Raw genomic sequence first — 14,646 nt, 5'->3', positions numbered from 1 at the left:
CTGTTAACACTACTGGCATTAACAAAGAAAAATACACGGCTGCAGCTGGATATGCCATTTGGGAACTGTCTGTTGTAAAAGTTTCAGCCTAGTGAAATAAAAAGGCTGATCTCAGGGGCCCTAAAAGAGATAGAGACACAATCCAGAGGGAGTTATGAGTTAATGAAAGTTCTGACAGTTTTTATGAAACTCCCTGAAATACCAGAATTTTTGTCAAATATTTCTCTGTTGCCATCCATATTCTACTGGATGAATTTACCAAAGCTGAAGAATTTCTCTAAAGAATTAGCAAAAAATAATGACAACTGGGATAACATTACCACCTGGGTTTTTCCAAATGAAAACATTGAATATAAAGAAATACTTTTTGTCACATGAGGCTACAAAAATAGTGGAAAACCCAAACCTAGAGGTGTTTAAAAGCTGGTAATGGATGGTAGTGCAATATCCACTTAAGTAGAAAACAAGCCATGATATTAATGGATCAACTCTTACATTGCCTCAGGCAAAAAGAGGAGCATATATACGAAGTAGGTGTGCTTTATTTGAAGATTAAGGGAGGGAGTTTATAGCTATGCAAATCAAACTACAAGACAGAAGGAATACAATTTATGCATTCTGTAGCAACAGCAATAACAGCTGTATCAATGGTTGATTTTTAGTCATGGTGTCTGAACTACTTCTATCACTCTCAGGAACATCCTGCCAGTCTTTGAATTACCTGACCATTAATCCTGCCTTCCCTGATGTGTTACCACATCACAAATAACATCACTGAGCAGAGCTTTTTCACCCCAAGCTCTTAACACTCCTCTGTAATTTCCATTTTACAGAGAGGAGGAACAGAGAAGTGATTTGTTTATGGAATCAACTACACTGAATTCAGCCTCCTAAAACCCTTTGAATACACAGCCTGTCTGAGCAAAGAGTCAGGATGCAGCTTGAAACTTGAAAGGAATGTGCCATTTCCTGCTAGCAGGGAGATGAAGCGTTCCCCTCTGCTGCCCTGGCAGGTCCCGTTTGGCAAATGAGCACATGTCCATGTGCAGAACAGCAGAGAATCAGACATGCAGACACCACATTGCTGCACTGGGCTTTCAGCAACCTTTTCAGTCTGCCTGCTTTCCCCAAAATTGTTCAGTCTTCTCCAAAGTAGGTCTTGTAGGGTGTATAACAAAGCACTACAAGGGACAAAGGCCAGCACAGGGTGAAACCTTGCAGAGCTGGTTTCTCTGAGAGAAGAAAGCAGCACAACCACCAGCTTAACAAATTCCACTGTGCCTACCTTGTGAATATTTCTGTTTGACTGGATTGCTTATGGATTTAGAAGAAATTACCCTAACTCTGCTATTTCTATCAATTATAATTCCATCGCTATTCTAATATAATCTATACAATCCTTAAAATTTCTATAAACATGACAGTTCCTCGTTAAATGTTTTGTATTCTGAGCCTGGTAAATTATCTGGATGACATTCAAGTTTGGACTGTCTTTTTCTGTGACTGAGTTTGATTGCTCTCACTCATGAGCATGTTCACACCATTTTATTTTTACTGAGTAACTGAATGATTAAGTTCTAAGACATACAGGATGCACCACAGTCCCTAGTGTGCTAGAGAGACAGACAAGAACAATGTAGAGCATGAATACATGCTTCTATTATAAAAGCAAATGTCATTTGCACACAATGAATTAGGTTTAAAGAGATACATCAAGTTCTAGAGTAAGCAGATTTTGCAGTGTTCATTGTATATTATTTTAATATCTCAAGAGTGGCTAGTTCTAAGCAGTATATTTGGCAGCTCCTAAGTCTTGAGGTCATTATGGAATTTCTAGGCACAACTAGATAATTTATTTGATGAAATTTCTCTAAGGTACTTTTTTCCTCCGGAATTCATCATCATGTCACTCAGGGAAAAAAAAGCTGACATTAAGTGGTGTTTAGATTGTATTCAACAATTCATTGCTTCAGTGACAATCGCATTCCTTGTAGAGACACAAAAACCAGAACAACGACAACAATCTTGTTGACTTCTCAACATGAGCTGTCTGATGAATATTCTACATAGAGGAAAGTAAACTAAAAAAAAAACAAACCAAGCAAGTAGTGGATAAGCTCTAATTGCATAAATAAGGCTAATTATACAGACAGGAAATCTTTTCAGTTCAGAAAATCAGATGCTAAACATTCCTCCCATTCACAGAAAAAGCCTTCCTACCATGCAAACAAGCACGCGCATGAAAACCAGTGCTCATCAGGCTGATTCTTCTGTAAAGAACCTCCTTGCTCTGTAAAGGAAAAAAAAATGTTAACTCAGTTTTTCCATCCTGGAGACCCACATGGATGCTACTGTAGCGAGGGCCTGTGCTTTCGAGGTGAAGGACATGGGAGAAGGGAAAAAGAGAGTAACTGCAAATTGCTGTTGTACTCAGGATGTAGCAGCAGAGGCAGCAAAAGAAACCAGATGGCTGTTTCAGAGCCGTGCAGGCTACACAGAGCAGGGTATTTCAGGAAAACTGGGCAAGTTATTTTTACTGAAGGTCCCAAAATCACAGAATCCTAGAATGGTTTGAGTTGGAAGGGACCTTAAAGACCATCCAGTTCCAACCCTCTGCCATGGGCAGGGACACCTTCCACTATCCCAGGTTCCTCCAAGCCCTATCCAGCCTGGCCCTGAAAACTTCCAGGGATCCACAGCTTCTCCGGGCAACCTGTACCATGGCCTCACCACCCTCACAGGGAAGAATTTATTCCTAATATCTAATCTAAACCTGCCCTCTATTGGTTTAAATTCATTACCCCTTGCCCTATCACTACATGTCCTTGCAAAAAAATCTTGTAGGCCCCTCTGGGTAATACAAGGCTAATAAAGTAAAAATAAATGTGCAAGTTCCTTTATAACACACGATAAAGGTGTGTTGCAGGAAAGGTTCAGCCCTGAGCTCTCCAGCAGCTGACTGCCCCCCAAAAGCAATTCCCCACAGCGTGACACCACCATCGACAGCCAACCTGTGCCTTGAGTACTGCCACGTAACTCCGTCATAGAGCTGAGAGAAAATCTGGTGTCATCCAAGAACCACCTCCCTGCCCCAGCTGCTGCATTCCCAGCAGCAGGCACTACACCAGGTTAGAACCCACAGCACGGACACAAACACACGGGGTGCCAACTTTGGCCTAAGAGACCACAGGACTGAGGAACTAAAATTGACCAGTATTTACTGTGGCAGCATATCCAACATACACTTAATTGCTAAATTGAACATTAAATCATATTTGTTGAAGTGCTTTTTACACTGTCTTTTTATTTTCATTTGCCAACCTGAAGTGTATGTGTGTGTATATATATTTCAACACACACTTAATTTCATTAAATTATTTTTTTGGTTGTGACACCATAGCTGCACGAGAGCAGAGGAAAGACTGGATAATTAGAGTGAAAGTTGAATGTTTAGACCATTATTCCAATAACTAAGGTCAATTTCTACAAATTCTACAAGAAAATATTTAATATTTAAAACCTCTTTCATGTCATACTTGCATTCCAAGTGGTAAGTGCACAGTTACTGCCAATATTTCCGTTCTGCTATATACAATAAAGTAGAAATGCTGATAACATGCTCATTAAAGCAGTCAAAAAAAATGTATTACTTGAATACTACATTCCTAGTATTTGTATTTAATAAGAAAGAAGCAGACCACCCCTACATAGAAAACATCTCAGTACTGAGGGAACCTCTTAGTTTTGAAATCCCAATTCCTGCCCCCACCAAGTTTCAAGGTGTGTTTGAGCTGGTACTTACTGGCTTTGGCAAAAGTGCTCTAAAGCAGTAAAAATGACCCTGGATTTCTAGAGAGCACTACCAGCTGCTGGAGTTACTGAGAGCTGTCACTGAGCTGTGACAAGCAGTGGCTGCCACAGGTACTCTGGAAGTTAGACCACCCAGCAGGGAAAACAGGAAGAGGTCTCACGAAATAGGATCTGTGCACTGGTAAAAATTTGTTTTCATCAGTCAATCAAATGAACAGAGCACACAATACCCAGATTTTCTAACTTTCTGCAGTACATTTTCCCATGTCCCTCAAACTCTACCTGGACCGAGTGCTCCCACACACTTGATGCTTCACCAGATGGACTGAGACAGACAAGAACTGAACTGATATACTTGTCTTCTGCAACACCACTTCCTTGTCCACAGTCTGAGTGATGGGCCAGACAGATTCCACATGATGTATCAAGCCTTGAAAATTGCTCTGAAAATGGACAGCTATCCCTGGATATTCCTTGTCTGACAACATAAACACGTACCTAGGATGACACATTACTGACTATCCAAGTGTATGAGAGCATGAATCTATGAAAACAGCAACAAACTTTCCCTGACTGTTGGTGAGTGCTGCTGCACTCAGTGTGTCCTCTTGGTGAATTCTCCTTTCCTACCACACAATGTGCAGGGCATGAGGAGGAGAACACAGCTACCATCATCCACACTGGTTCCTTCTCATTTCTCGTTTCATATCCCCTTCTCCTTCTTTAAGCGATTGCAGTACAAGATCAAAACTCTGATGTGGAGCTTCAGTCAGGTCTTGGTAATTCTCAACTAAGAAAAAAGTATTTTTTGCAGATGCAAAACCATCTCTTTTTTTTCTTCTTTTTTTTTTTTTTTTTTAATTTTTATTTTTTCCCCAGCATGAAACACACCAGTGAGATACACTGAGGCTGCCCTTCAGAGACTGTCCTGGTTTCACCCCAGCCAGCAGCTTAGCCCAACACAGCCACTCACTCATTTCCCCCTGGTGGGATGGGGGAAGAGAATCAGAAGAGTAACAGTGAGAAAACTCACTGGTTGAGATAAAGACAGTTTGGTAGGTAAAGCAAAAGCAGTGCAAGGAAAGTAAAACAAGGAATTCATTCCTTACTTCCCATGTGCAGGCAGGTGCCCAGCCATCCCCAGGACAGCAGGGCTCCATCACACAGAAGGGTGACTTGGGAAGACAAACACCAGCCTTGTGAATGTTCCCCTCTTCCTTTTTCCCCCAGCTTTGTGTGCTATGCATGACCCAGTATGGTCTGGGATACCCCTTTTGGGTCACTTGGGGTCAGCTGCCCTGGCTCTGTCCCCTCCCAGCTCCTTGTGCCACCCCAGCCTCCTCGCTGGTGGGGTCGAGTAAGGGGCAGAAAAGCCTTGGCTCTGTGTGGGCTCTGCTCAGCAACAAGGAAAACATCCCTGAATTATCAGCTGTGTTCAGCACATATCCAAAACATGGGCCATACTGGCCACTGAAGAAAATTAACTCTACACCAGTCAAAACCAGCACAGAGACACAGCCTGAACAACAGCAGAACAGTGAAGATATCCCATTACCTGCCTGACTGAAGCTAATCAGCAGATTTGTTCACTCTGAATCAAGTCAACTAGAAATCACTGCCTTACCCTGTTGGGTAGATTCCAATTTCCAGGTAAATCCATGAAGGGTCAAGCGCTGCTCAGTGTGATCAAAGGTGACCAAAGTGTTGCCTCTGTCTCTGTGGGGACTCATCTCACAGAGGAGCTGAAAAGAGTGATGATAAAGGTTTATCTAGTTCACAATAGTCAAGACTAATTCAGAAGACTTTCCACTTTACATAACAGCACTTTTTCAATCTACCAAAGCAATGCCTGAAAACTATAAATGAACTACGTTTAGAGCTCTTACATCAGGTGAAAAACATGGTAGGCACTGCATAAGTCAAAATACTGATTCAATATAAATTCACACTGTGGTTCAAATGTGGTAACCTGCCAGTCTTTTTTTTTTTTTCCCTGAAGAGTTAGCTTTGTACCACAGAGTTTCTCCCAGTGCCTCATCCAACCTTGCCATTGTATCATTATGCTTGACCTGGCGTCATTTGCTGTTCTACAGTTGACTTGAAAACTTGAAACCCATTCAGACTTCCTATAGCACATGGTGGGTGACTGGAAAGAACTGGATCCTTGTGCTGCACGTCAGATCAACTTGGTGTGTCAGGCTGCAGGTGCCTGGTAAAATCATGGAAGCACAGCCTACTTCCAGCCACAATTGCAGCTCTTCTGCCTTGATTTCGTACTAGAAAACAGCTTGCTTCCTAATTGCTGACACACGTCTGCTGATTATGTTCAGAGCCTTGAAGCTGTCTGTATCCTACACTGCAGTACTGAGAGGAACAGCTCTGTTTAAATGTATTGATAATTTACCAGGTGTATTGCAGAGGTGACTAATGATTTCTTGCAACCTGCTGATGCTCTCTTAGCCACACAATTATCTCCCCCAGCTGCTTTTATCCAAAATGATGGGATCCTTACCGGGTACCAGTGAGGAGCTGGCAGAACGTCTGTTCTGTTACATATTGTTCTTAGGCACCTTAATTTATGGGACTGGTTTAGTTCAGGAACACTTAGAGATACAAAGGAAACTGTCAGAAGCTTTTACCTGGGATTTTGCAAGAACCCGTTTTCACTAAGGAGGTTTGTCTTCTATTGGTTACAATGATTTCCTCTACTATCCCTTATTTCCTCAGCCCAGCCTCTCTCTGCTACTTGCTTATGATGATAAATATTCACAGACCTAGGAACATGAAGTGACTGGTTTTTTATTAGATTGCAACCTGTGTACATAAACTATATCCTTATGCATAATTTTCTGTTGGCACCTCTGAGTGCACTTATTTTAACAGGAATGTAAATGCCTTCTTGATGACCAGGTAATTTAAAGACCACAGGGAGGTATGCAATACAGTATGCCAAAAAACACCACCACAAAACCACTAAATAAAAAATCCTGGACATTTTCAGAGTCTGGGGAAAGCAAACATTTCTTCAGCTGAGTTTTATTTGAAAGTTTTTGAGAGGTTAACTGTCAGCCTGGGCTGTAAACAAGAGAAACTAAAGATGTTTCTGTAGTCAACATCTGATTTATTTAGAACAAATACAGGACTATAACCAGCTGAAATCATCCTCCTCCTTTGGTAAATTCGGCAAACATGTTCACAAGAAGTTTTTTAGGGTGTTTTTTCTTGGAATGGAAAATTTTGAAAACTGTTTTGAAAAAAAAGATACTGGGTAGAAGAAGCTGGTAGGGTATCATGGTGAGGCACTGAGGCTGCATCTGAGAGAACATCCTGGCAGAAACTCAGTTTTGCTATCCTTTTCCCATGAGAACTCTGCCACCTGTAAGGTGAGCCGTCTGCTGTGAGTTCCCAGCTGTACACACACAGACTTTGTCCACTCTGGTACATCAATCCTGAACGACACAGGAAAATTCTGAAACCTGACTCTATTTATGCCACTGTGCTGGTCCCAGAAAGGGAAGGATGGGAAGACAAGAAGTAAAGATCAGATGTTTTCAGCGCTCTTTAGTGAAGGGGGGAGGAGGAGGTGTGTTTGTGTGTGTGTGTGTAAACCTCAGCAGTGTACACAGGTTTGCATTCACAATGAACTGCTGCGTTCACACTGGGTCATGAATGTGTATCTGGGGCTAAACCCTGCAAAGCACCTCATCAAACACACATATCCTCTTACAAGGCAATCAGGAAGGCTAATTCTGTCCTCAGGGATAAAGCTGGAAATTGCTAGGGGTTACTAGTCCGTTCTCCATCCTTTATTCCTTGGAAGAGCCCCCACAAGCTGAATCCCAGAACAACAACATTGCCAGGAGACCCTTTTGTGTGGTCTAGCAAAGGAGGGGAAGAATTAATCTCTGTATCTAAAGCAACAGGCCAGGTAGTTCTGGCAGAAGATGGCCAGGCAGTGCCCAGGCAGTCACAGGCTGCTATGCACAGCCCCATCACTAATCTGACTGAAATGAGAATGTGGTAAAAAGAGAAGAGAGAAAACTGTTGTGTGCTACACAGCACAGAGCTGAATGAAGATTGGCCATCTGTTTGTGCTGGATATCTCCCACTGGTTTAGAGACAAGCTACTCCCTGGCAACATGTTCAGCAATTCAAGAAGTCCCATGAAGGCACTTCCTTTATTCTTTATGACTCTGTTGAAGGGAGCAGGTAGCACCATTTTCTGCCCTGGAGGAAGAAAAGCGTGCTGGGATGCTGATGGCAATAGTCAAACATTTCTGGACTCAAGACTCCTACAAAAGCTTTGCCATTCCTCAGTGTAGTGAGAGCACATGGGATGGTTCACTGGGGTCCCTGTAAGTTACAACTCCAATGTCTAAATATAGAAATAAAGGTATTGCATCTAGCATGGCACTTGTGAAGAAAGAAAACAGTGCTGCTTAGTTGACATAAAATGGTTTCAGTTTTCTTTGAGTCTTCCAACCCCTTGTACCTCTGTCCTACTGCTACAGAACAACGGTGGGACCAGACTAAAGCGTGCTCTGTGCAGTATCTATTCAACACAGCCAGTAGGTGCCTCTATGTGTAGAACATATATTTATAAATTACAGTGATTACCTAGCAGCAGTTTTGGCTTGAACTTTGCTTAGTCCATTGGACATGCTGCACTTCATTCTGTTTCAAGCTACTGTTTTGCAATTTGCAGAGAAATTTTATAGCCTACGGGGCTGAAACCTAATTTTTGTTCCAAACCTGTATGGCATCTACAACAGCAGCCAGAACAGTTACCTAAAGAGTGATATACCAATAATATCATTCACCATTTTTGAGAGCAAAGATTTTTGAAAGCACTGCCTACAAGATGAGCTTCCACAGTGGGTTTTCATCTTGATTTGAAGCTCAAAAGAGAGAAAAGCTGGCTGGATTTCAGGTCCATCCTAGTACTGTGATCAAAAAGGGCACAGAAGGGAGAGCAGATTTAAGGTTCTTCTCACTTAGTGAAACCGAACAAAACATGCTGACTTAAGAATTACAGTTGTCCAACAGCTAAATTTCTTTCTTGTATATCAGCTACTTCAGCAGAAAGAAGATGTTAAAAGAGGACAGTGAAATCATCTCTTGAAAATTTTCACTAGAGACAACAATAAAAAGGTTATAGCAAAGACTAGTGGATTTTAGTTCTGTTGCTGCTTTAGAAAGATTATTTTTCTGTTCTGTAGACATGCAGTACAAAAGTTTCCAAAAGAACTTCCATCCTCCTGTTCTTTTGAAGCAGCTTCTGATACAACACTTGAGATGTGGATGAGGATGAAAAAAGTGTATTTGGTGAGCATCATAACTGCTGGTGTGACCTTATTGGATCAGAGAGTCTCTTGGGGTTTAAACTTCCTTACAAGCTCCAAGATTTCTGTAGCAGTGACATACTGCATATCATAACAAACATATCAAAAGTCTTTGGGACAAAAAATAGTTAATGAAAAAGAGATAAAGTCACAGTATTGTTAAACCAGTAAAGCCTATTTCATGGCAATTTGTTGAGGACAGATATACTTCTCATAGAATATCCCGAGTTGAAAGAGACCCATCAGGGTCATCGAGTCCAACTCCTGGCCCTGCACAGGACACCCCAAGAGTGGTGTCTTAGACACTCTGTGTGTAAGAGCATTGTCCAAATGCTCCTTAAACTCTGTCAGCCTTTGTGCTGTTACCCTGGGGAGCCTGTTCCGTGCCTGACCACCCTCAGGGGGAAGATCCTTTTCCTAAAATCCAAAATAAACTTCCCCTGCCTCAGCTTTGTGCTGTTCCCTCAGTTCCTATCACTTTTCTTTTTGGGTGTAGTTCATCAGGGTAAATAAAGGCTGCTTCAAAGTTCTTTGAGGGGAATAGGTGGTGTTGGCATTTTAAGTATCTTGATTACTTGTTTTTAATAAAATTATAGAGAGCTTTTATGTGCTCTATTGTTACTCTATCTAGAAAAGGCAGCTATGAATAGGAAGATAGATCTTCAGCAGCATAATAGTATTTCTTTTCATATAGTTCTGTTTAAAAAAAAAGCCACGCAAAACTCGAAAGTAGGTTCAGATCTAATTACCTGAAGATTTTCTAGTGCTCAGCAAGATGAGACTTGAGAGTCTGCCTGGATTTTCCTAAATTTTAATTTCTCAATTAAAAAAATGCACAGTTGGAAGTGTTTCCTGGGCCTTCCAGAGAGCACCTCAGGATTCACACTCTTCAGGAGCAGCATGATGAAGTGAAATTAGAGGACCTCGTACTGTTTTATAAACCACCTTCTTAGTCCCCACTAGAGTCTACATGTTGCTGAAGGAAACCGTTTATACTCATATACCATTTATACTCACAGGAGCTATTTCATACTTCCAGGAGATTGAGTACCCACACAGCCCATTTTGCACCTAATCATGGAAACAGCAGTTTGGTTCTGCCCAAGACTCAGAGTTTTGCCACAGCCAATTTGGAATCTTCAGTCAACTAAAACAACTTCCAAGCCGCTCGCAACAAGAGCTCAGATTATTGTTGTTAAAACCATGATCATACATTGATACTTCTTTGCAAATCCACACAGGGGGTACATCCATAACTGAAAATTGACAGAATAAGTAGGCTACTAAGGTAATTTCTATCTAAAGGCATTTTAGACTAGCCCAAATGCTTTTACAGTTTGGAGTGCCAAATAACTGTGAGAAGAGCGTCACTTGAAAGATGTTTCTTCTTTTCCTGTCATTTGTGCTATTCAGAAATACACACATTTGGACGAGTTACTTCAGTAAACCTCTCTTCCAAACTGTGTCTCAGGAACTAACTCGTGCTCATTTGCCAGTTCTGTGCAGTTTGTCTGTAATAAGAGATACTCAGGTCGATTTGATAGCCTTATAACAGATAGACCCATTTTATCCAAAAAGTTTAGAATACCTCTTTACTACAGAAATTGGAAGGCTTTCATAATTACCTTTTTTTCCCCTAAAAGCACTATCCAGCATGGTCTTCAAAAAATATGGATTCATAAGGGGTCTGAATCCCATTTGAAAGCTGGACAGAGTTGCACGTTTTTGACTTGCCAGTGAAAATTGTACTTGTGCTTATGAACACAGTTCACAGCATGTCCCTACAGCAGAAATAGGGACAGTTTGAAAGCAGCATTTCCCTGAAGATTTATAAGCTCTTTAATAGCATATTAATTTTTTTAGAATTACGAGGGATTTTTTACTGAACCTATCCCTGACCAAACATCCCTCCTTCAATGACAGGTTATTTCGTTGGTGTTTTTTTTCATTCTTTGCTATTATTGTTCAAGGATTCCCTTTCAATATAGACCATTTAGCATTAAACTGCACGTGATAATGACCTACACCTTTACACCATCTCATGGTCCCCTTTGGACATCCTGTTCTTCCTCTTGTATTTCTCACCCTACCTCTCCAGAACGCTGCAAATTCAAACATTACACTGTTTTCTTAGCTTCATCATTGGTTCAGAGTTTCACATCTTTTATGATCCCTGTCAGTTATTTTACAATCCCATCTTTTTATGTTGTGAAGCTTTGTTTGGGGATCAAACTTTTATCTATCAATAGTTATTTGGTGATTATATATGTATGTCCTAAACATTTCCATTACCTCTGAAAAGAATTTACAGCACTATAAAACTTGTGCATTCTACAGTTCATATAGATCATATTTTGTTCTACCTCTGAATTTTTATATGTTTTTATGTGATGAATATTTACTTATTAAACATCCTTCTCACACTGTAATAGCTGGTTCTTCTAACATGTGTCTCTTATCCTTTTTGTTGTTGTTTTTTAGCAACCGACTAGTGGAACACAGACATGAGGTACTTACACGTAGGGGAAGAAAATCCTGGTGCTCCAACTCTGCATTTGTAACACTGCCATGAGACTTCATGCTTTATTCTGCACATTTATCAATAATTGTGATATTTTATAGTTTCTAACTATACCTTTATGTTATGGTTTAAAAGTCTTATATACCTTAAACACGCAGTTAAATGCTGTATAAATTTGATATTGCACTTCTCTAATTAGCTACAATATTGCTGTTGACTTCACTCAGCAAAATGTAAGGCTCCAGGGAGAAAGGTTTCTGCTCATGAGCACTAAAAGCACAGGTACCACTCAGGAGTGTGTTTTTCTTCAATATACAAGTATAAAAACTGATCATATCCCATGTCCATAGTTACAATTACTGTCTCTACAGTAGTTGTTTAAAATATGCATAAAAGTCTCCTTTATTCGCATTTTCAACAGTATTTACAGCTTTACAGTTAAAAACTTTTCACTGCCACTTGGGTGTATGTTTTCACCAACAAAAACCGAGAGATGTTGGCTAGTTAAGTTAGCTCAATCACAACTGGAAGCGGATCTTGGTTTTGTCTTTGGGTAGGTTATTTTGCCCATGTTCCTCAAAAAAAAAAATTCATAAGCACAGAGGAAACATAATAGAATGCTAAAAAATACAGTAAAATATAAATTGCGTCCCTATTTTTACTGTTCTTCCCTTGTGTGTCTCACAAACATCTCCAGCAGACCAGCCTGGAGAACACTCATATTCCACAGTAGGAAAAAGAATATTTGTGTTTCTGTGTGATGAGTAACAGTAATCATTGCAGTATCCACGTCTTGCCAACAAGCCATGATGTCCATTTTGTATCACTCTGGCAATAATTATGACTAAACACAGCTGAACCAAATTCCACCCTTTTTCTCTCTCTTTCTCTCCTTCTATCCCAGATTCCATCATGTTCAGATCCTGGCCTCAGCTGTATGTCTAAATCTTTCTATAGTGTTTTCCTGTGTCTTTTCCTAAAGGTTATAGACCAGTGCAAAGTTCCCAAAGATATTACACTGTTTACCCTCCCATTTTCATCATCTCTTTTGAGATGATTATTTACTCTTTAATTGCTGGAAGAACTGCAACACAGTGTTCGTTTCTGGGATAAATCAGCTGTTTCTACCAATAAATGCTACAAAACAACCTCATGATCTTCATTCCAGGGCCACCACCTCTGGAAAAAGATTTGTCCCAGTGCCTGTAATATTTTTACCACATAAAAACAACCACGCCAAACCCAGTGTGAATTACCTGAAAACAAATGGGAAGTTGGTCTGACAGTATCATTTAACTACACGTCTCTATGGATTTTCGAAAGATATTGCTATGGAGGTAGGTGCAGTATGAGATTCCCAGAAAATACCTGTGTGGGCCAAGATTTGGTCCCCTCACTCTGCGGGCAAGTACAAGGAGACCCAAAGCCTCTAAGATTCAGCCCCATCTCTGAAGTCCACTGCTGCTGCTCTAGAGGGATGGCAGCTCCCACTTACAGGAGAGAGTGTCATTATTTTCCACAGGCAAGGAAAAAACTATAAACATGCAAATACTAAGGGATATTTTTGTAACACTAACGCTTCAGTGCCTAAAACGCAAGACTAGAAATTGAAAAAAGAAATGGGCAGAGATGAAACACTCCATTTTATTCTTATTCTTAGGACTTATCCTCAAGGGCCAGGCTGACAGAAGAAGAAGCAGTATAGGGAAAAGACATAGGAAAGCCCTTGGAGGAAAGTGCACTGTCCTTAAACAAAGATCTGTGTAGCAGATGCAGAAGAGAAGATGGAGTGTCAGAGCCCTTGTTGGCATTTCAGTGATTTTCTCTGTTGACTTGATCATATTTCTAAATCCTCTATCCGAGACCATGCACCAGAAAGCAAGAAAAAAAAAAGTTTGTTTGTTTTTAAGGCAGAGTTTTGTATTGTAAACAAGCCTAGTTCTTTACAGTGAGTTCAATTCCATTCCTGTGTTAGCATTTAGATAAAGAAACATTGCCTCCATTAGGCTTTTGGGTGGTTCACTTTCTAGGTCATTTGACCATCAATTAAAATTAAACTGCTAGGTTGTGTTTCTCTGTGTGGTAAAAAGTCCTTTCAAAAGCTGACTCCAGTGTTCCCTGTAATCCTCAAACATGTACGTAAAGAGAAAATCATTGAAGCATTTGCAAATTGGATTGTAGCCCGAAAATCTGCAAAGCAGTGTATGCTGCTGTCTACGAGGGTGGAGAAACAGCACAATTGATACAATTCCAGATGGCACTAGAATTAAATGAATCAAAAAGAAATCTTTAATTTTTAGTTTATATAAAGTTGGAGCTGAACAACAAAGGAAAAATTCTAAAAAGAATCGCAAAGTGGGATGTAAAAGGGACAAGTCAAATTTAGAAATTTTTGCATAATAATCACAGAAAGAGAGAATTGGGAAAACAGTTGGTTTTTTTCATATTCTTTTCATTTTTAAGTGGGAGATGAAGAGGGTTTTTTTTCACATGCAATTTTTGCTAATAATATATGGAAAGCCATACGAGAACAAAGAGAAAATCTGATTCCAGTCACAAAGGACATTAGACTTCCTGAAAAAAGAGATTAACTGGAAAATAATAATGAGAAAAAAAATGAAAAGAGATCCTCTTCCCTCAGTAAGACAGTAAGACCTTGCATTTTCTGCAGGCTGCAAGCCAAGTCAGAGAGATATGAAACACTACAGATTACCAGATTACCAGATTACCAGAAGAGAGTTCATCTTCAAAGCAGAAACACCTTGAGGTCCAGCTTTAATGCCCAGCGAGTAACAGGGATTGTTACACAGCACTAGGAAATGAGGAAATATGTTCACCTCTCAAAAGGTGAAAGATTTTGGCTCAGATTCTTCTCTCAAGCCAAACAAATGCACAGTAATTCATGCAGTTGTACACAGATGAGGTTCTGGCATTCAGCTATGATGTATGAGACCTCTGAGTGATGTTCTCAGT

At 40.3% G+C, this 14,646-nt stretch overlaps 1 long non-coding RNA gene across 4 annotated transcripts in view; it reads right to left on the bottom strand.

The window, feature by feature from the left end:
• The window catches only part of LOC113955435, a 320,550-nt gene that overhangs the window by 19,572 nt on the left and 286,332 nt on the right, over positions 1-14,646 (bottom strand). Inside the window, exons 12-14 of one of the 4 annotated variants that reach the window (XR_003530550.1) lie at positions 5,435-5,552; positions 4,093-4,308; positions 2,221-2,290 (exon numbers count right to left, since the gene is read on the bottom strand). This is a non-coding gene — a long non-coding RNA (uncharacterized LOC113955435). The remainder of the gene's footprint in view (positions 1-2,220; positions 2,291-4,092; positions 4,309-5,434; positions 5,553-14,646) is intronic. The other 3 variants (XR_003530551.1, XR_003530552.1, XR_003530553.1) reach the window with 3 other exon arrangements.

This window comes from Corapipo altera, unplaced genomic scaffold, assembly GCF_003945725.1.
Source record: "Corapipo altera isolate COAL_440 unplaced genomic scaffold, ASM394572v1 133, whole genome shotgun sequence".
NCBI classification, from domain to species: Eukaryota; Metazoa; Chordata; class Aves; order Passeriformes; family Pipridae; genus Corapipo; species Corapipo altera.
This window is presented reverse-complemented; position numbering and strand designations above follow the sequence as displayed.